We start from the raw sequence: 24,079 nt of genomic DNA on the forward strand, positions 1-24,079 counted from the left end.
TGCTAGCTATAAGAAAAACCCTGCCTTTTACAAGCAAGCAGGGTCCCAACATAGTTTGAGTGGGATATCCACCTCCACCCATATTTTGGAGTTGACCAAAGCTTTGTAACCATTTTTCACACTGTATTTACCATCATTTGATGCCACCCAAATGAGCTTGTCCTTCCTCTCAACCTGTTTAACTTTCCTATCTGGTGTTATCTTTTCATATGCCCTAATTTTAACATTATCCAATTCCACATCTTCCAAGGATTTTCATATCCATACATAATGATCTTCCATGCTAATCTTTGTTTTATAATCACTTACTTCCTTGCCCCATCGTTTAGTTAATTTTTCTTTTAGTTTGCCTAGAATCAAGTTGTTATCTATTGGTGGTAGCCCATCCCACGAATCTTCCTAGAAAAGGGTATCATCTACCTTACCAACATCCCACGTTAAATAGTTACTAACTAGGTGGCGACACTTAACCATAAAATTCCGGCTTTCTGATCCCTTAGGAAGCGTCTTCATCCTAAAAATCAAAACAGGGTCTTCTATCTTCAGATACTTGTATGTAAAATCTTGGCACATTTATGATCACTTTCCGAGTATAGGAGAAAATTAATTTCGCCCCTAGCACTTCGTTTTGCCAATGAAGATTCTAATGCCTAATCCTCTGAATTCCTTGGGTTTGCATATATCATCCCATTTGACTAGGACCTATTTTTTAATCTCCTCGTAGTCATTCCAAAGGAAATTTTGAAGCTTAGGTTCAAGCTTATGATGGAGATGACTAGGGAGGGGGAGGCAAGAGAGCGGATATGTAGGGATGGCTGATAAGACTGAACTTATCTTAATACTTTCCCCACTTTTGTGAGCCATTTATCTTTCCAGCATCTGATCCTAGCTTCCACTTTTTTCAAAATATTACTCCAAACCTTGCCATATTTCTTACCCTTTTCTAACTCAATGCCAAGATACTTACATGGGAATGAACCTTAGTTATGTCCCATGATATGACATATTTGGTTTTCCACTTCAACATCCATATTGATGAAAAATATCTTTGATTTTGATTCATTAACTTTCTAGCTGGAGGCATTCATGTATAGTTCTATGATAGATTTTAATTTGACTACCTCTTTTTTGGAACTTTCAGTTGGCAAAATCGTATCATCAGCATATTGTTGATGGGTAATATTCACGATATTACTGGTGACAGTTATACCTTTGATTTCTTTTCTATTATATGCTTCAGTTATAGCTCTCCCAAAGGATTCAGCCATAATAATATACAAGAAAGGTGATAAAGGATCGCCTTGCCTTATACCCCTAGAGATCTAAAAGAAACCCTCAGGAGATCCATTGACAAGGATCAAAATCTTAGTGGAAGAGATGCATTTGAAAATTAGATTGATCCACTGATGGGAGAAGCCAAAGGCTTCCAATGTCTTGTAGAGAAACCTCCAGTCAACCATGTCGTAGGCTTTTTTGATGCCAAGTTTGAAAAACATACAAGCCTCTTTATTCTTTTGGGCCGAGTGAATCATCTCTTGAATGATTAGAATCCCATCCATAAAAGATCTTCCCTGGAACAAAACTTGTTTGTTCTTCGGAGATAATCTTTGGAAGAATTAATTTGAGTCTATTTGCTAATATTTTAGAAAATATTTTGTAAATGGTATTACATAATGTGATAGGCCTAAAATCTCTTGGGCCCTCAGGCTCTAACTTTTGGGGAATTAGAGTAAGAAAGGAATAATTAATTCCGTATAAAAAAGATCCACCTTTCCTTGATGCTTCAATAGCCTCCCAAAGATCTGTACCAATGATATCCTAGCATTTCTGGTTTAAAAAGGCTTGAAATCTATCCGGACCTGGTGATTTGTTTGGATTCATGTTGAAGACTACCACCCTAACTTCTAGAGTTATTGGTTTATTTAGTGCTTTATTATCCTCCATAGTGACCAGTTTGGGAATTACCTCAAGCAATTTAGTTTGTGCTACTTTATTAGTCCCTTCATAATTATTTAGTATTTTTTGAAAATGTTTCACGAATTTTTTTATAATTTTAATTGGTTTATCAGTTATGATACCCTCACGATTCCTGATGCTTCCTATTTGACTTCTAGCTCTGTTATAAAGAGTCGAGTTATGAAAAAATTTGGTGTTTCAATCACCCTCTTCTAACCATCTTTCTCGAGACTTTTGTCTGCAAAAGATTTCTTCTTTGGACAATATGTCTTCTTGTTTGGCAAGCAATTTTTTTTCTATTATGTAGTTATCATCATTCATACCATTCTTGATAACTTTTGTATTTAATTTCTTTAATTTTTCTTCGATGACCAATTTTTCTTTGAAAATATTATTGAAATATTCTTTGTTCCATCTAAGAATCTTTTCCTTGAGTATCTTCAATTTGGACATCAAAAAAAACATTGTAGATCCTTCAAAGTTACCTTGTGACCACCATTCTTTGATATTACTTAAAAAGCTAGAATTTGAAAATCACATTTTTCTGCATTTAAATGAATTCCTAACAGGTTTATGAGGTTCATAAAGTTCAAACCTGACTAGAAAATGGTTAGATCCAGCGATTGGTAGAATTGAGGATTGGCTATTAAGATTAAAAACCTTCTAAATTTCCTTTGATAAAAACCTATCTAATTTTTCAGCGATATGCACAAATCCTTTTGTTTATTATTCCATGTGAAAATCCCATTATTGAGTGGGATGTCAATCAAACTATGGGATTCACACCATTTTTAAAAGTCTTTAGATGATTGAGAGATTTGTTGAAGTCCCCCTGTTTTTTCACTCAATTTTAATATAGTGTTGAAGTCACCTCCCAGTAGAATAAGACTATTCTGATAATCTAACAAGAATCGGCTGATATCTTCCCAAACTGATATTTTCTTTGTATTGCTGATTGGACCATAGATGTTAATTAAAATGAAATTAAGGTTAGATCTCAAGCTTTTAATAGAAGGACTAATCGAATTATTATTCAATCTTATTATGTCTAAAATAACTCTCCTATGGTTCCATATAACTCCTAAACGCCCGGAAGCACCTATTGATTCTTGCAGAGTGATACTCCAATTACCTAAACTTTTACCTAAAAAAGCTCCTTCTGACTTATTTAATTTAGTTTCTTGTAATAGAATAATTTCAGAGTCAAATGATTTTAAATTTTGTTTTAATATTCTTTTTTTACTAGGAGCGTTTAAGCTCCTAACATTCCAAGTTGTGATATTCATAGCTCATTGGGAAGGCTCTTCCGCTTCCCTATGTTAAAAAGTTGACTTATCTTTTGTTGTTCTCAAATTTTACCATCCGCTTCTCTAAGTTACTTGAGTGATTTCCTTCCTCTTCTAGATTTAATCTTAACATAATCGGGAGATTTGACCCCTTCTTGATTCTTAATTATACCCAATTGTTCCAAATTCTCTTGTGCACTTTTAACTATCTCAGACTAATTATTGCCTTGGATTTCTTTTTCATCATTACCTAGCTCTTGTATTATCTATTCTGCAATTTTGTCCTCTACCTCATATAGCTTGTTGTCTATCGTAATTTCTTTGTTTGTCTTGTTTTCTTCTTCAAAGGAAAGAATATCCTTTCTAAGATCTTCAAAAGTATAGTTGTCTCCTCCTCGCTATACTTGCTATAAAAGTTCTTCTTTTTGCAAAGTACTGCTTTTATCTACATTTTTGAAATTGAAAACCCGAATCAATTCCTCTGAAAGCCTTTCTATGTTATCCTTCTCTTCCTTCTTTAACACTCCTATTTCTAATTCTTCATACTCCTCTATCTTCTGATTTATAAAATCTTTGAATTCTTGTATAGTTATCTCTTTAGACCTGCTAACTTCAGATGTACTTGTTTTTGTCTTGTTTTCACCGAACTCTCTTTTAGGAGAGGGAGTCTGCAAAAATTTGGATAGTCTCTTTGGACTTACTTTTTCGGATGTTGGAGTAACCCAAGGAGGATCTTCAATCAATTGCCTTTGTGTCTTCACACTATTTCCATTATGTTTGTTCTCGGTCTTTGTTGAAGGTTCTCCAAATAGGAATGAATGTTCCAAATCATCTATACTTTTAAATGAGCATGCTGGATTCTCGATATCTGCCACATTGGTCTCTAAAGGGTTATTTTTTCCTTTTTTTGACTTCATAACATCTTTCCTTTCCTTGACTTTCTTTCCTTTTCTTTTCTATTTTTTACCATGAACAATTATGCTTTGTAGTTTGTCTCTTTTATCCAAGTTGGAAGATTTTTCCATGTTGTGAATGGTATTATCCTCCTCCAACAATTCTGAAGGGATCAACTTGTCTCTGTTCTCATCTATTTTGTTGACCAATTTCGGTTGAAGGTTCGCACAATTTTTCTCTAATAATGTTGTAGTTTCCTGTTGTTGAAATTTTTGGATTTTGGGGTTATCACTATTTTTCGCTTTGATTTTATTTGTTTTTACTTCCCTTATATTGTTTGATGTTTCCATTGCATCCTTTAAAATAGCTTCCTCAGCTTCATTTTCTTCCTGCAACATTCTTAGATGTCTAATTCTAATCATAGCATGGGATTCAAAGAGATCTGATGTTTTTTCCAATATTATGAATGAAGACTTCCATTCATCATCTAATCTGATAATGTCTATAATCTTGCGCTCATATTTCTGAACATTTAGTGTATATGTCAATCTATTGGTAATAATTTTAATTGGTTTAAGATTTAGTTTATTTACCCCGCTCTTGATTAAGAGTTTTATATTGTTACATCTTTCAAAAGAGGCATCTAAGCTAATCAAGTCTCCCATAACCCTACCTATCCTTTTAATGATGCCTATATGATTCAGCTCCAGGGGTAATGAGTTAATGGAGAACCAAGTTGGAATAACTAAATTAAGATTATCCTCACTACAATTTCGTACCTAGTCAAAAAAACTTAACTACATAGCCTTTAAAGAAACATTCTGATTCCGATAGAAATTCTTTTTTAACATCTTACTGAGTACAATGTATAAAAACTAGTATGTCAATGTAATGAGAGATACTTATCTGATAGCTGCAGAATTCCTCCAGCCAATCAATTAGATTGTGAAGTTTTGTTTTAGGTCTGTTCCAGAATGTGAACAAGCCAACCTCTTGACATTTCTACCAGTAGTCTTCACTGTCTCGGTTGCTGATGATTAAAATCTTATCATCATGCTCTGTGTGAGGGTGATGGATGGAATGAGGGTTTAGAGAGGATTGAGAAGAAGGACAATAGTGAGGCAATCTGTGATGTGGAGGGGTATAGATGTTAGGAGAGAATAGAATTAAGGGTTTTTGAAAATTAATGATGGTTTAAAAGCAAAACCCTTTTATTGAATGAAAATGAGGTTGAGATTGTTTCTCACATATTTTGTAGAATTAAAGATGAAGATCTATTTGCCTAGGCTACCAGTTGAATGAATTAGGGGAAACTCTATACTCGGATTTGGAAGGGAGGAGGTTCCCCGATTAGGTTTGTGACCACGATCTATTCTTTTCTCCCAGTCTTGCAAACTAGATAATGGAGAAAAACAATTGGAAGTTTTTATTGCGTATGAAGAATCTGCTTGACGACATTCAACTGGGAGATTTTGCTCTTGTTCGCTTCTGAATATGAAACTGCTTGATCTGCATGCTGATGGAGGCTCTGCGCATGATTTAGAAAACCCTTGTTTTTTAGGGCATGTACTTTTGTGAGAATAATGAAAAGTTGAATTCGATTGGATATTTTTTGCATTTTTTGCCCTTCTGCTCTTAGACCTGCTTGCCATTTTTTAAATTTATATATATATATACTTTTTCTAAGTTATTTTTTAGAATTTTTTTAAACTTTTATTAAAAATAAAATAATTTAAATTCAAAGTTACATAATATTTTATCAATTATTAATAATTATTTTAATTTTATTAAAAAATAATAATCTATTTTAAAATTAGAAACAACTTAAATCACAAAATCTAATCTAAAGAATATAACAAACCCTTTGAAAACTAAAATTAGGACAACATATTTTTAAGTTTACACATTTACGGCATTAATGGTTTGATTGGATGGAAATGTCAGATCTATTGATTTGATTTTCTACTGTCCTTTTTTACTTACTGTTGTGCTTTTTTCAACAACAAGGCATGTATAGCAACAAACATGATCATGGAAAAGCAAGGATACAAATGGTGCAAATTTTCGACTATTTAGCCAATGCCCTATTAGTTCAGTTAGGGGTTCAATGCCTCAACCATCTTGATTGGAATTGGGAGCAACGCCAAGGCCTAAGTTTTTGAAGTTTCCTTTTTTCATCTTTTCATTCAAAAGGATGTTGCTACTTTTCAAGGGCCCTTTTTGTCAGTTGGATGTTTTCAATTATGATGGCTAGTAGGTTTTGGGTTACTCCAACCCTTGGATGGAGTTCATGTCTTTTTTGGATATATGCTTTAAGGGACTCCATTGGTCTAGTCTAATGGCTCAAGGAGTCATGTATTCTATAAAATATAGTTTATGGAGCCTCAAAACCATGCTAATTTCTACTGTGCAGAGCTTGTTTTTGAGTAGTACTAGCTTTGTGTACTAATTTTCCTTGGGTAATCTTTTACAGCTACAACTTGTTTGGTATTCCTAGGCCACTAGACTTTGTTTTGTTATAGTTGTGGTAGAGTTTTGTTTTGATGGTGTTCTAGATCTCCAATAAAATCTACTAGTATGTGGTTTTGGGTCCCCTCAAAACCCTTTTTTTTCTGTAATTAAAAACATCCAATTTTATGTGCATTTATACAAAAAAAATATACATTTGTTTATAATGTATTAGGGATCAACAAGTAACCTTGGAGAATTGTAACTTTTAACTCATTTAACTTTTGTGCCATTTTTACATAAGAAGGATTCACAAAATGTTAACATTTTCCATTATTCTCATAATTTGTTGAAGCGATCATGCATTATAATCACAGTCATTTATTTTATAAACATTGAATCCTCTTCTTAATGCCTACATTCCCAATTCTAAAAAGATTTCTGCAAACCACTACAATTTGTGAACTTGGTCAAAGAAACTCTACATGTTCTAAACTAATCAAAAAACAGATAGAAAAGCATTTTAACACTAATTTTATAAAAAAAAATTAGTTGAAATATATTAATAACAATATCACAACTTAACATATTGTGAAAAATATCTTCTATTTATCAACAATTGAAGTATATTTACTTTGATGCTTCAAATTAATTTTCTATGTTTGCAACATCCATATATACATCATTGATGTGATTTGTATTGCATCTGTTTTGTCACCCACATTTCAACATATGCACTCAAGTTTTTCTTTCTGCCCTCTTTTTTGATGAATATCTTTGTCTTATCCAACATGTGTATATATGTATTTACTGAAGATGTTAGAAGCCAAAGCCCAATGCAAAACTACCAAATGAAGAATAATATGTTAATTACGACTTAATATCAAACACCATTATTGCATTCAAAGACAATCCACAAATTTGTTTGGAAACATGAAACATAAATACACAAATGATTAATTTGTATATTACAAAATATATATAAAAAGGACTTCACAAAAAATATGAGTATTAGAGAGCCCAAAGAAATAATATTGAAGAATATGAACAATGAGGATATCTACATGGATTACAACTAACAAATATTGGAAAATAATAGAGTGGGAACTTCCAATGCACCTGCAACGACACAGAGAAATTAGTTACAATTGAACATATGCTCAATGATCCAACTATTACAGATATAACAAGACACAAATAAAGTTTAACAACATAAAACTAAAAATGTGTAATTTTTACTTAATACTATTTAAGTTTGCTTCATTACGCATGTCTCATTGCAAGTGCAAAAATAATAATAAAGTCATTTGGAAAGAGTAAGGCTAACTAAGTGTTAAAAATCAAATAACATCAACCAGTCCACGCAATCACTAGTCACTCATAATTTTTTTTGATTATATGACTAAACCTTAGTTGTTGGTCTGGGTACAAAATAATAATAAAGTCATTTGGAAAGAGTAAGGCTAACTAAGTGTTAAAAATCAAATAACATCAACCAGTCCACGCAATCACTACTCACTCATAATTTTTTTTGATTATATGACTAAACCTTAGTTGTTGGTCTGGGTACAAACATAGGTAGACATGCAAAAGAAAATTGAGGGATTCGGATATGGGTGTATATGTGTACAAAAAAATTAAAGTAAAATACAAAATTGTAAAACTATATCATTTGATTGCATAATACTTATGTTAGGAATTAAGAACTTTGTTGGCACTTGGATGAGCTGCAAAGATGTTGTATTAATGAAAATATATGTTCACATGTTCATGACAAATTCAGATTCTATATATTGCAAGTGATTTATTAGATCAATGAGGATAGTGGTTGATAGAATTAGACATGCGAGCTTACATGTGTGCATTAGAATGAGTATAGATTTCATATCTATGTTTGCTATGCTTTACGAGATGATTTGGCTACGTTATAGATTGTTTGGTGAAGACTAGTAACACACTAGTGAATAGGAAACATTGACAAAGATGGTTGCAAGTGTTTTGGCTATATCTTGTTGGCAAACAAGAATCAACTTTGGCAAGCATGGAAGGTGGTAGAAGACATGTTCGTGCACATATGTTTGGGAATGAGAAGCATTTGGATTATTTTGTAAAGGTCGTTAGTGTTTAACGTGTGGTATATTTTACTGACAATCGATTGTATTGTGCAAACGTGTGAGTTATCATTGTCAAATGTAGTATTCTCATTGTAACATGTGGGAGACTTACTATAATGGTTGCAATGATGCTCATGAAGGTATGTATACCTTAGCATGGTCTTATGTAATTAATTGTACATTAGGAAAGCTCCAACAAGCCAACCTAATTAATTATTTGTAATGAGTATAAAGGAAAGTTGTTTTCCATAATAGGGATGCATGGAGTATGTATGCATGGTATGCATGTTTGGATACATTCGATGCAACCTTTTATTAGAGGAGAGTAAAGATGTTGGTTGATTGAGTGGATTTCAAAGGAATAGCTTTGGCAACTAAGATGTAGATTAGTCAGTTCATATTTATTGGATATGTTATTGTGAATGTAATGTCTTTCACATTTGTTTGAGCATTTAGATAGTGGGTCCACTTGTTTTTCTCAACTTGTAACAAGGTTTGAACATTCTAACAAGGGTTCAAGGTCTCCTAACAAGGATGTTTCCATTAACATAGACTATTGTACTAAATGAATTGTATTTGACTCCTAACAAAGTCACATCCTTTCACAGTGAATTTATATATTAGTGCATTATCTTGTGGGTACCATCTTCACCAAGGTTTTCCTTCTTATCAAATGTTTCACTAGTCAACAAATCATTATGTTATGGTGTATGGTTTCTTATTGTTGTGCGTCATTGTTTTAATTGTCGGAGATCAAAATTTTAAGTTTGGATTTAATTTTATTTGTTCACAACTAAATTCTCAGTTGTGTGTGGACTTTACTTCTTAACAAAAACTTCATCGTTGATTGCCAAATGACAATCGATAGTTTAAAAATATTCAAACAAGTTATATTATATATGTCTAAGTTCATGATTTAAATAAAAATCATTACAATTACAAAACTGACAATCAAAAATGGAAATTATCTTCTATCTTCAATGTAGTTCATCAATCATCAAAATGATTATTAAATATCATCATCTATTTGCATTTTCAACTAGTACAAATTCAATAACATATGAATCTATGGTAAGGATGATGGATAACATCTACACGTGCAAACAATGAGCCTTCCACGTCCATACCTTGCACATCCTCTACGCCCGCGCTTGCATCGTTTGTTGTGCCTGTGCCTTTGCTCGCAATCGCTACTTCTGTGCTTGGGCGGGCCGCCTCCTTGGTTGTAGGGTTTGTTGGGTCATCCCTTGTTTCTGCTCCCTCTGCTCCAACTTCTTCCCTCTGCGATGCCCTAGATGGGTTTGGTGTTGGAGGCCCCTTTACGTTTGCTCATGCAAGGAAGGCATCTCCGCCGCGTGGTGTAGTTGGTAGGTCTGCTATTTTTTATGCAAATGTTGCTGCGTATGAGGCTAACATTGGTGGTGGCTTTAGCGGGTAGATTATGCTTTCGAAGATCCAGGATGTGCCTGTCGTTGTAAGTAACCCGATCATGATTGATTTAGAGTTTGAAGTTGATGAGATTTCCACTCATGTGAACGACTTCTCTTCCACTGCTGCTATCTTCTGGTTTAAGGGTTTCTGGTCCTCTTTGTTGGATCTACACACTTGGATGTCTTGAGAATGGGAGCCCTTCTTTTTTGATGAAGTCTAGATTTACCCTGTGGCTCAGTGTTTTTTCATTGTGAAAATTGTCTCAACTGAAGCTAGAAATGCTATCTTGCGCCATGGTTTCTTATGAGGGGAGAAGTTCCCCTTGATAGCCAAACCTTGGTATATGGACTTTGACCCAGTGACTGAATCCTTCAATAAAATCCCACTGTGGGTTAGGTTGTCGAATCTTCCCCTTCACCTTTGGGTGGATTTTGTCCTGAAGGCGATGGGGGAGGCCCTCGAGGATTTTTTATTGGTTGATTTCACGACGTCCAATATGTTTCAGCGACGTATGCTCGCATTCTTGTGGAGATTGACGCCTCCAAGGGACTCCTTGAGAAGATTAAGGTCGATTCCCCTCTTGGCTCTTGGATTTAGATGCTTGATTATGAGGGCATCCCTTTCCATTGCTAGAAATGCCACATGACTGGACACCTTGTTGCCCACTACTCTTCTGAAAAATCTAGACCGACGAAGTCTCCCTCTTGGTGGAAAGGGGTTTCAAACGTTCACTACATTGTTCACAAAGCCCCCCTGCTAGGGATTGTGGCTCGCCTCTTGACTCTTTGGTGGCAGACTCGATTGGTGTTGATGCTACCCCAACGGTGGTGACCTCTCTTGTTCTCCCTTCTTTGACTTCTGTGGTGGAGACCTCTCCTATTCTCCCTCCTTTGAATCCCGTCACTGGTGATACCCTCTTGTGACTCCGTCTCCAAATGTTGTTGTTGTTTCTGCTACACTCCAGAGTCCATCTCGGGCTACGGGGGTCTTGGGGGCTGCTTGTGGTTTTGAAGACTATGCTTGGTAGAAGGTTGTTGGGTTGGTGGAGGATGGATGGACAACTGTAAAAAGGAAAAAGGTCAAGCCCTCCACTCCAACATTTGATATGGCATTATGTTCTCATAAGGTGGGACCGAAAGGGAAATCTTGAGTCCTTGTCCCACTTTGGTTCTCATGGCTTTTTTGGCCTACTGTCCGTTGAAGTTTTTTATGGTTAGGGACTTATTGTTTATCCTTTTCTAACCATGGGGTTTTAGGGACCCAATCAAAACCTGTTTGTGTGGCTAAGTTGTACTGTGTTATCTATGTAGCCACCATGGTCACCTTGTTCTGGTGGGTGACCTGTTTCACCTCTAGTCTATAGTTCAGTTTGAGTTCGTCTGCTTTGAAAAAAATTCGTCTTGTAATAGGGTTTCAGGCACCCTTCAAAACTTGTTTTCCTTAATAAAAAAAATATGAATCTACAGTGACTCTACCAAGATCTTTCAATAGTTACATCTATGTTGATACACTTAGTGTCTACATCCCAAAGCTTTTATGTCTCATTCTTGTATTGAAGATCCTTACATGACAGAAGATACAAATTGGAATTAATATAAACCAAATCTTAAGTGCATCTTAGGGTTTTGAGCTAAATAAATAGTCTTTTTTGTATTTTTTGAGCCACAAAAAGCGACTAGCTCGTGGATGTGCCTAGGTGTAGTGCAATACATAGTCCTAGGTGTGCTTCTTATGGTCATGAAAACCACATCTAGAGAAAACATCTAGATCAAAGCACTTTCATACCAAATAAGATAAGATAATTTTATTAATGTCCAACAAAAGACCACAACTTGGCCTATGGGACTAGAAGCTTACACCAAGAAGATAGTTGACAGACGGAGCACCAAACAGTATCCACAAAAGAACAAGTACAATAAAAGAAGAAGAAAGCCAGAGACATCACAGAAAAGAGTAGGTATTCCTCCTCAAAGGGGAAAAGTCCAACAACGATTGATACAACTAGCGGCTAAGAGAGGTTCGATGGTGAGGCTAAGTGCTACGAGAGGAATTTCGCTGGCGAAGAGGTCCCTTGTGGGGTCTCACAGATTTGGAATGGTCTGTGTTAGGGACATTGCACGGTCACTTCACACCTCGAGTTGGAGCTAAGGGCGAGAAGAAGGTCATAATAAGTTGTGCTTGGGTCTGACTCCTGGGAGATGATAGTTGTAAAGTATGGTCGTGAAGCTATAAGGACTCATGGAGATAGAGCACAATGCAACACTAATCTGTGTACCTAAAAAAATCCAAGAGGGCTCTGTAATCTCTAAACAAACAATAAAATCTCCTTCTAATCTCGTAGTATATGGGACATCTGAAAAGGAAATGGATATCAGATTATGCCTTTACTAAGGTAGAAAGTCTACTTATCTAGATTCAATGCACACCACTACGGTGCACATCCAATAACTTATAACTAAATTAATCATGTAAATCATAACAAAAGGCCTAAATTTATACACTTCATTTATTGCCACTGCTAATATTATATTCTTATTGAAGCTTGCAAACTTTTGGAAAAGAATAGTGAAACATGCATAGAGTTATGCAAAAGAAACTAATGTGGGTCTGGTCACTAGATGGACTGGGTTAGACTAAGTAATTTCTAGTGGGCGATCAACTATTTAAAACCCATGCCCCTCTTTTTCCTACTCTAGGTGGCATGGTTTGGTCAAGGCAAGGGTTAGTTATAAAAACTTCCCTTTAAAATCCAAACTTACTAATGAAACAAAAAAAATAAGAACAAACTTACTAATGAAACAAAAAAAATAAGAACAAAGAAATAATAAAACATGACACCAAATTCATAGTTTATTATTCATCATCGGAGAATACAAATGTCTAGGCTCAACTAACCTTGACCATGTGATCTTATAAATATGCTAATAGAAATGAAAGCAAACTAAAAATATTGCTAGATGAGTAAGATTAATTGACAATCAATTCAAGACTCTCAACAACTAATCTAAAATCTTTTTAAATTCCCAATCAAACTCTATCAATTGGAGCAATATATTCTAACACCCTCTCTTAATACTACAACATTAAATTGATGCACAACACTAAAATAATAGGATATACAATATACATAAACTTGTCTCTAAAAGAACATAACAATCAGTGTTTGTGGAAAAAAGGAAACTCTCCTAATGGCTCCCGCCCGTGTGTTTCAAACTTCGGCTCTAGACTGCACTAGTGTGGAGGATGCCTGTGGTGTGGTGGTTGCCTTTGTTGCGACTCGATTCTTTGTTGTGTCTGCTCATGTGGCTTCCTCCGTTCGGGTGAATCCTGTGCCCCCTCTTGTTGTGGCTAAGATCATTACCGCAGGCTCTGAAACTGATGCTCCAGTGGTGGGACGCCTTTCCTGATGTATCTCAGGTTGTTGTGGGTCAATCTACCATCTCTTATGTAGATGTGGCTACTTTTGAAGTAGGTATTAATGCTCCGGTTCTGAGGAAGGAGTCTCGTCTGACTATTGTTAGTCGTGTGGTTGTGCATGTTCCTGTAAGTAATCCGTTGGTGCTTAATCTTGAACTTGACATTGTTGATGAGATCAATGCATAAGTGGATGATTTCTCTGCTACTGCTGTTATTTTTCATTTTAGGGGTTTTTGGCCCTCTCTCTTCGATTTGCATGCTCGGATCTCCAAATTTTGGGAACAAATCATTTTGGATTTAATTCAGATCTACCCTGTGGCAAGGGCTTTTTTAATTGTGAAATTTGCTAATGTTGATGACAAGAATGCCATCCCGTGTCATGGTTTCTCTTGGAAGGAAAGGTTCCCCCTGATGGCCAAACCTTGGTATCCAACATTTAGTTTGACTACTGAGTCCTTTAATAAGATTTCTCTATGGGTTAGGTTGTCGAATCTTCCCCTTCACTTGCGGCAGGACTCAGTCTTGGAGGTTGTGGGGGAAGCCCTTGGGGATTTCTTATTGGTTGATTCAATCTCCTCCAATATCTATAGGACAACATATGCTCGTATCCTTGTGGAGATGGATATCTCTAAGGGGCTCCCTGCTATGTTGAAGTTGGCTTCTTCAAGTGGTTCTCGGATTCAACTTCTTGATTATGAAGGTATTCCCTTCAGATGTAGGAAATGTCATAAAACTAGCCATCTCCTTGCTCAATGCTCCTCTAATAAGGTTAGATCGAAGAAATCACCTTCTTGGTGATTGGGGGTTTCAGATGATCACTATATGGTTCAAAAAGTTGCTTTGGATGTGGATGGCTTGGATAGCTCCTCTCATATTGATCTCATTTTGGATGAGGATTATGTTGATGTCTCTGATGATTCACATATTGTCCCTATGATGGTTTTGACACAAAAGGTTGTTGCTAATCCATTTCCTGTTGTTGACTATGTTGTTCCTTTGATAGCTTTGAGTTAGAATTTTGTTGTTGTCCCTTTTGCTATTGATTATGTCCAGAACAATGTTGTTGGTTCTCCTGTTGTGGGCATTTTGGGGGTTAGTGGGGATTGGCAAAAAACTATTGGGAAGGTGGAGGATGGTTGGACTTCAATTGAAGGAAAAAAAAGGAAAACCCTCCAAACCTTCATTTGAGATGTCTTTACGTTCTCAAAAGAATGGACCAAAATGTAAATCTTGATGCTCTGCGGTCTCTTGGGTTGGTTGCCCTCTTGTTGGGAACCTTAGTGTGTCCCTCTAGCCTGTCAGGTGGTATTCCATAGTTGTTCTAAGATTCTCATTGTTATATCTTTCTTGTCCCTTTATACAAAGGTTTCGGGTCCTTTCAAAACCTGTTTTTACTTAATCAAAACTTGTCTCTACAAAAAGTTCTTGCTTTGGTAAGCATTCTTCAAGTTGCTCTTCAATAGAATCATTGTACCCCAACTACAGGTATAGTTACCTAGCTATTATCCAAAATTGCAACATCATTGAACACCATTTGCACATCAAGTGTCTCATCCCCCTCATAAATATATAATGTTTAACTTCCACATTTCATATCACTCTCTAAAATGTTGGACACCAATCGTCACACGTACGTCTCGTAACCTAATGAGGTATAGTTTCTCTAGTCTACAAGCACCTCAGACTACTGAGCATTTATCCATCCTCTACTAGATCCTTCTATGTCTTCAAAGTGTTGGCCTCTTCAAAATAGGACAAATATTTCATCTTCAATGAGTCCACCTGCAATGACTTCTATTCTCAGTTCCTCTTTATTCAAAACTCTGCAATTCATCACATAATTCCTTTATTCATAATCCATATATAAAAGAAGAATTACGAAGCATGAACTACTCTAGAAATTTTTTTATTACATCACAAATGACAGTTTTTAGTGTCATATGTTTAGCTATGAAGCTCCTCATATGTAAGATGACGTAATGTCCCCATTATTAAGGTTAGAATCACAAAAATAACAAAACTAACTATATTATTCTACCCTCTAATTTAACCCCAATTTGAATGACATCTCCAGATCGGGCTTCCTAGCTCATAGCTATCTCATTGTCTTCCCGGGAGCACGCCCCTTACGATTTTTCTTAGACGAGATATCCTCTATCTGAGGCCAACCACATATGCATATGCTGACATCATCACAATATTGTGACATATGAAGATTATCTATTGATTCCCAACCATGGCGGTCATATGGAGATCTCAACATCTTGCATACCCCATGCTACAAGTCCCATTAATCTCCATGGTGCTAATCCCATAGGTTAACACAATACTATCCTTTTTCCATTATTCTTCATATAAAGATTATTACAAATGTGTTTATTTTATTTTTATAAATAAAATCATTTATCTTCAATTATTGTATTTCTCACATAAACATGTATATTTAATAAGCTTCGGATAATCAAAGTTACATCATAAGGGATGAGGCCAGTATCGTACCCCAGGGGAATTTGGCAGCGTGGATGCTCCTCAGTCCTTGGCTCTTAGACCAAGAGGTTTCAAACACATGTGGGCCCATATCGAGTACCTAAAACGTCTTTGTGGATGACCTCCATCAAGAAAAAAGAAAGTTATCAATATTAATAACAACAATATCAGGATTTGGTCTCTCCCCCTGCTTCGGTTGACCCTCCTAGGGGTCAGTTGTCGTCTGTCTCTCATAGGATGTTTGCTGAGGCCTCTGCGTCCCTTGGATTCCACGGGTCTTTGTCCTCTGAGGATTGGGTGACCGAGGTAGCGAAGTTTGAGGACGGTTGGATTGCGATTAAAGGGAAGAAGGCTAAGCCTTCTGCTCCCCCTTTAGATATGACCCTTCGGTTGCGTAAGGGTAACCTCATTTTAAAAGGATAATCTTTTGTTCCCTTATGCTAACTGGTTCTTCTGGGTTGGTGTTATGGTCTTGTCTCTGGTTTTCTGGTATCTGGTTTGGATAGCCTTCCTAGCTGCTTTTCTCCAGTCTGTTTGTCCTTTCAGATTCCAGAGTTTTTGGTTATTTTTACTGGTCATATCTTCTGGTTTCAGGTCCCTGCAAAACCTGGTTTAGTTGTTTGGCTAGTTTCAGGTCCTTTTAAAACCTGGTTGTGCTTAATGGTTTATCTTTCTCTTTGATGTAATGGGTTTCGGGGCCCCTTCAAAACCTACTTTTACCTTAATCTAAAACAACAATATTCCATACAATTTACACATATTCAATATTATTTTCATAGCACTACTATATATATATATAAAATCTTAGTTAACACATTCATGATAATAATACTTACCTCTACCCTCCATTCACGTGGGTAATCTTCAATGCATGGTGAATAGGTACTTCGTCTTAGTAATGATAAATTCCAAAAATATTGGTTAGTAATAGTAAATTATGCAACAATTGGTCGATCAAGATATGGATTTAAGTGGATCTCTGATTTTCTTTCATATATATTATGCAACAATAATCTCCTTATATATTTATTTAAATGCATTTTAATACTTCTCTTTTGCTTCTTTTTTGTTTTCTTCCACTTATTCACTTGCACATGAAATAGTTGGTGAATCTAGATTTTGTACATTATAATTCCTATTCCAATCCAATGTTATTTTATTTGCTGCTTTCTCCTCCCCAAAACTGAATTATTTCTCCTTTGTTATATACTTGGCCCATTCAGTCCTATATAAATGAATGGTGGAAGCGTCACCATTAGAGAGGTAGTTATTGATCATACTTAATTACTAGCAATCACACCTAAGGCTGCAATGGGTACGCCAAAGATTAACATTTTCAATTTGAAGGAATGGTATTAAATAATAGAATATTCGTATTTCTTTTAGGAAATATATAATGTGGTAAATACTAAATGGATAATCAAGAGATTGAAAATCTGATTATATTGTTTTTTTAGTGTTTAGCTATATCTTTTCAAATTTAGCATAGAAAGGTTATGTACAACAGTAAGTATTGAATATCATGAGTTATTGTCTTTTCAATTTGAAGGATTGGTATTAAATAATAGAATATTCTTACTTCTTTTAGGAAATATATAATGTGGTTAATATTATAATGGATAATGAAATGATTGAAAATATATGTACAACAATAAGTATTGAATATCATGAGTTATTGTCTTTTCAATTTGATGGATTGGTATTAAATAATAGAATATTCTTACTTCTTTTAGGAAATATATAATGTGGTTAATACTATAATGGATAATGTAGAGATTGAAAATGTGATTATATTGTTTTTTTAGTGTTTAGCTATATCTTTTTGAATTTAGCATAAAAAGGTTATGTACAACAGCACGTATTGAATATCATGAGTTATTGTGATATTGCTATCAGGGGTTAACTGTGTAGTTTTTGAGTCAAACTCATTGACCCATGTTTCATGAGTAGTGATTCAACATGAATCCATCTCTCATGAGAATAAATGGAACACTTAGCACACATTGGATCTAGGCAATGCTCACAAAGGTGAAGCACCTGGACTTCCTAGGAGGTCACCCATCCCAATACTACAACTTGAGCACACTTAACTACGAAGTTTCCTCTATCATTAAACCCACTTTGCTTGCAACCCCATTTGCAAAACCTTCACCAAATGTTGTGCCTTATGAACCATTCATTAGAAAGCCCGTTAAGCTCATCAATTGATAAGTAAGAGATAATTTCCACATCAAGTCAAATTGTGATATTGCTATCAGGATTTAACTGTGTAGTTTTTGAGTTAGAGTGATGTTATGATGATTGGCCTCAATAACCATAAAGTTTATAGCCTGCTTAGTACAGAGATGAAAAATCTTTAGAAAAAGTAAATATAGAAAAAAGTGATAATTAATGAACAACCTGCTTAATAGAGAGATGTAAATTCTTCAGAAAAAGTAATATAGAACAGAGTGATAATTAATAAACAACTGCAATGAAGGAAATTATAAGTATAAAACTTGAAATACTTGGTCATTATATACAGAAGAAGTTTGCAATGCCTTAAACATTAATCCACCCCCTGTGACTTAACAGTTCTTGAAAACAAATTTTGTCAGAATCAACAATGAGATCATTTTTTTTTATAAAAAGGGTAGTGATTTTATGAATGTTTGGTTCAATTTAAAGTACATCATATACGGATTGCCCATATCAGCATATAAAATTTGTAGCAATTAATATGAAAGAATTATTAAACTAATGGCTTTGCTGTCATAAAGTAGAGTGTCATGAAATTGCAGAAATTTGTTGTTTCTTGCACTCATAGTAAGAACCAAAGCTTTGACTATTTTTCATAGACTTCACCCACCAACTTGACCTAATTGAGAACAATAAAAATGATGTCATCAAATCAATCAATATGGGTTCCAGGAAAATCAAAAGATAGTGAGAGTGTACTCAAAGTTCTCTCAAAAGCATTGTTTTAAACGAGCTTATAAATCATACAGGGCAAGGATAGTCCAATTTATCAAACGTTTAATTAGAGGTGCGCTCTTCCATAGCTGAATTCACCCACCGCCCGTTCGACAGTTGAGCTCAATCTATTTAATGTGGAGCTTCCATAACCAGTGATGACTATTAAGGAATGTCATGATACTGAAACCAGGTACTGAGTGGGTGTGGATAAATCTTTAGCCATTAAAAGGAATAAAATTCATGCAAGATAATCAAGCACAAACCCAGTTTTTAAAGGAGAAATGTCTTATTAAAAGAAACATAAATTGTTGACTATATTGAATATATTGACTCTATTAACTTCAAGCATTGGTGTAGTTGCTAAAATTTTGTCCAAAATCAAACCAGACACATTTTTGAAAAGGCATAATTAAGATGCTAGAGATCAGGGATGTTTTTAGTGGCTATTATTCGCCAATTGGCTAATATGTCCCGATTGGGCTATAAAAATTGGCTAAAAAAAACATTGTATACTAGTTGACCGATTCGCCCAGATTTTATAAAATACTCATATAGTGGTCGGAACGTTCGCCACTATTATTATGTAATTTCATTTTGGTAGTCAGGTTCTTCGCCCATATTTCTCTTTAATGTTTACTCTTATTCGCCACGAAATTAATTGAGTGTCTCTTTTGACAATCATCATTTGCCAAATTCCCATTTTCCTATGTGAATTTTTTTTTTTTAATGAGTGACACTGTACTCCAGAGACAACTTACCTTGATACGTGTCAACATTCCGGTGACTACCTCAACAATTTTTCTTCCTTCAAGAAATGTTGGCCGAAATTAAACCTCAGCCATTGATCTTGGATCATCAGACAGTTTGAGTTCTTAAATAATACATTTAACATAATTACATTTCAAAACATAATTTTCCATCAATATTAATAATTTTATTAAAAACAAAAATTATAATCACCATTATTTTATAAAAATTGTCTAAACTATTCAAAAATTTGCCACCAAATATCCATCGATTGATGCATAATTCGCCAACACTATTAATTTTTTTTCACCCAAATGACATGTGATTCGCCACAATTTTATAAATTTTGGGAGGGGGGGGGTTCCTTAAAGTTATCCCTGCTAGAGATGCCCAAAAAGGGATCATTTTGTTGAATTCCAAATGCCAGTATGGCACTAATAACCGATTCCAACAAGATACGAAAAAAGTGTTGAAAGACCCACTTTTGAGGAAAGAATCCTGTCCATGTAATAACTGAAGAGGCTCATAAATTATCACAGATATGATTTATAATGGGAAGAGGCTCTCCAGTTTAATATTACCTACCAAGCCTCTCTAGTTTAATATTTCCAGAAGAGAAAGTTTACCGAGCATGCAGTCTCATGGGTTGGGCTACAACTCATAAATATGCTCAGAGATTGTTTAAACCTAATGGTGGCAAATTTCTAATATGAGGCCTTTTCGAAGAAGGAAAAAGAAGTAGAAAGACAGTAAATCTCAAACAGCCATAATGAGCATACAAGTACATACTTAGAAAGAGAAAAAACCATACAAAACACTACCGAGAAGACATGCAGTAAAATGCAAGAAACCCATAACATAAAATTCTGTGTATTATGGGGCAGATGGATTTAAAATCCCATAACCACAACCTTTCCATCTAAAAGGAACGACTCATAGCTCATTAAAAAAAAAAAAGGTGAATCATCAGAAATATAACTGCAATCATTGAATCTCTAAACTCCTGCAGAGAGTTTGCAACAAATCAATGTTCAAAATAAGATTTGTAAGGGTTTTGTCACAGGCTTGGTAGTTACAACGGTCAAAGCAAGATCTCAAATATTCCAAAAACATGTCTTCTCCGAGAAAGTGAAGAACCATATGTTTTCAGGGACGACTCGTTCCTCATAAAATTAAAAAAAACAAGAGAGTGAATCATTAGAAATATAACATCAAGAATTAAGTGGAATCTACAATTAAAGAATAAACAACAACATCAAATGGTTTCCTTCAAAGAGAGAAAAGCCCCAAGTGTAAACCTGGAAATTTTCACAAACAAAACTCTCAGAAATCTCACACTGGATCTGAAAAATGAGAAAAAAGTAACACAAATTTTTTAATATGTCGATAAATATTTAACAAAAAAACAATTGAATAGAAGTAAATACAAATTTGATGAAATAACACATTGCCATAATTTGGATATTCTTTGAACGAATGCGAAGAACAACTAAATTTTGGAGAATTCAAAAAGTACTTAATGAAAATATTGGTCACCACTTGGGGTTAGCAAATAAAGACAACAAAAATACCCCAAATGCAACACAGAATGCCTATATTCTTGGGCACATGATGCCAACACAAACCCTAAATTTCATTTACTCTAAATAACCATGGGAGAAGAGTGCACCAGGGAATTTGGGTGAGTTATTATGCGACATTAATACCGTTGTTTGTGGGAATCATAATGGCACAACAAGAATAGTTATTAACCATCCTCAAATTATGAGAAGTGCATTTGTCATGCAATCTCACAATAATTCTAAATTGTAGTTGTGTTGTCATCGACTCACTAATCTATCGTTTCCCAGGGTGAGCCATGTGTTCCCATGTGAACGGTCTATTTGTATGTACAAAGAGATAAGAAATCAACATGCTAGACATCTTCAATCATCTTCCATTACCAGAGAGCTGGTATGAACTGTCGATTGCCAATGTTGGTTTTGTTTTCTCAGTATAGGTACGCCTTCGGTGTAATTAGTTCTACCTTATATAAGGCAAGGAACTAGTGTTCCTTGTTTCTATGTTTAATTAATTTTCGGAGTCCAAAAAATCAAAAGCCATAAAGTTTTGTGTCTGTATTTAAAAATTATTTTTCTTGTAGAAATTTCAAGCTTTTGATTGGTCAATGATAATTTTGTTAGGGTTTTAGCATTTGAATAAATGAAATTTAAAAAATGAAGGAGAAATCATGAGAAGGGAAGATAGACATGAATTAAATACAGTAAAATTAATGACGAAACTGACATGAATACAAAAGTGATGTGTGATACGATGCAGAACTTCTTTCAATGTCAGATGCTAGGTATTTTTAGTGGAAATTTGCAAAGACAGTTATGCTTGCAGCACACTAAAATCTGATGTTTACACATGAAACGATGTGTTAAAAAAAATTTAAAATGAGGCCGTTGCAATTTATTGCAAATTAGAAAGCAAAAAAATTGAAATCGCACTCTAGGATTCACGCTAAGTATGACATAAGTCTAGGATTGGAGTAATCTAATTAGAAGTGAAGTATAGAGTTAAAAGTTATTTCCATTCTCTAAATTGGGAGAATTCTAATTCTAATTAGAATGTATAAATTCTTATCAAAATTTTAATAGAAAAATATGTATTAATAATTTAAAGGAAGTAAAATTGTATATAATTTTTTTATAGATTTTTGTTCCACTTTAGTTGAATTTGATGCAAGGATATAGTTTGAAACGCCCATAATAAACAATTTTGTAATAGAAAACAATTTGAAACAATTTTTTTATTTTATATATATGTATGTTTATATATGTACACACACACACACACACACACACACACACACAGAGATATATATATATATATATATATATATATATATATATATATATATATATATATATATATATATATATATATATATATATATATATATATATATATTTGTTAAATCTTTTTGCAACAATTTGCTCTTATTTGTGTTTACTAATTACCCTCACTCTTCTCCATTATATTTATTGTTTTAATTTTTAAAATTTAATACCTTCTATTTAATATTCATTTAGTTTCATGACAAAAAATACAATTAAATTTTGATTAATGTTCTATATCAATTATCACATACTTAAAATGATCAATGGATCTTTGATCATTTTCTACTATTTCCCAATTACTTTTACTTCTGAATAAGTTTGTACAATGATAACTACTATCCACTTTCTATACCTTCCAACTCTTTCTTAAGGCAGGGACTTCAACTCTCTCAGAGCTCTTGTTAATATAATGTATTCATAGATTGGTGTTTAGCTTTCTTATTTAGTTTGTATACTATTTATTTATTTATTTCTATATGATTTTATATTAACTAATTTTATATTATTTATTTATCTATTTAATTAGACTTAGATGAAATTAGTGATTTAATAATTTTTTTATTTGGAGTAAATTATTTTTATCAATTGATAATATTCAACTTTTTAAATTTCCAATACTAATATCATTTATTTGGTGATTAGTTGACACCTAATTAAGATATTGATATGTATATTGATTTATCAATCAATTCGTAATTTTAAATCTTAGAGGGGATATTACAGTCCTGCCCTCTCGATATTGCTTGTCCTTAAGCAATTATGATTTTCATTTGGTTTGTTAGATCTTAAAGTACCCTTAGATCTTATTACACAACTTTGTTCAATTTCTCTTTGTCTAATTATACAATATTACAAATGAATTGTCTCCTTGTACATGGCTCTACGCTCCTTATGTCTACAACCTTATCCTTTTTAAAACTTTGTAAATACAAAATCTCATACCATGCATGTCATTCGATAAATCAAGATAGATACATTTTCCTAACATTTTATCATCATATTGAGATGAATTTGAGACTTCAAGTGTTAAGGTATGAGGATCGCTGCAAATGTCTATGAAATGACAATACAATATTGACTAATATTGAATATCGATTTGTAATTATGAATCTGATAATTGTAGTCACTAGACTCTAAAGGGAAAAACATATATTGATTTCAATGTCTTTCCTTACAATTGGATTTGCATTATAAAGGATATGAATAGTCATATCCATGAGTGGACATGTCTCCAAAAGGTGGAGACATGCTCGTTCATGGGTATGTCTCATGAAAAGGTGCCTCTTCATGCCCAATCTCTAATCGGGTTTCAACCCTTAACAACTGCAAATGATTTCCTTAATATGATATGATATCACCTTAGTGTAATACCAAGAATGACATGTTTAAGAATATCCTTCATCAAAATATATTCACCATTAGATATCAAGAGTAATGGCCTCAGAATATCAAGTCACAT

The 24,079-nt window shown here is 34.2% G+C and overlaps 1 protein-coding gene across 1 annotated transcript in view; it reads right to left on the reverse strand.

Annotated features, from left to right (window-relative positions):
• Positions 1-7,504: 7,504 nt before the first annotated feature.
• LOC149539927 (aminopeptidase (DUF3754)) overlaps positions 7,505-24,079 on the reverse strand; it is a 148,649-nt gene continuing 132,074 nt past the window's right edge. The window contains exon 16 of the mRNA XM_089801138.1: positions 7,505-7,703. The gene's annotated coding sequence lies outside the window, so the exon portion shown is untranslated. The remainder of the gene's footprint in view (positions 7,704-24,079) is intronic.

The sequence above is a fragment of the Cupressus sempervirens genome, chromosome 9 (assembly GCF_028749045.1).
Source record: "Cupressus sempervirens isolate cs-2001-9-10 chromosome 9, ASM2874904v1, whole genome shotgun sequence".
NCBI lineage: Eukaryota > Viridiplantae > Streptophyta > Pinopsida > Cupressales > Cupressaceae > Cupressus > Cupressus sempervirens.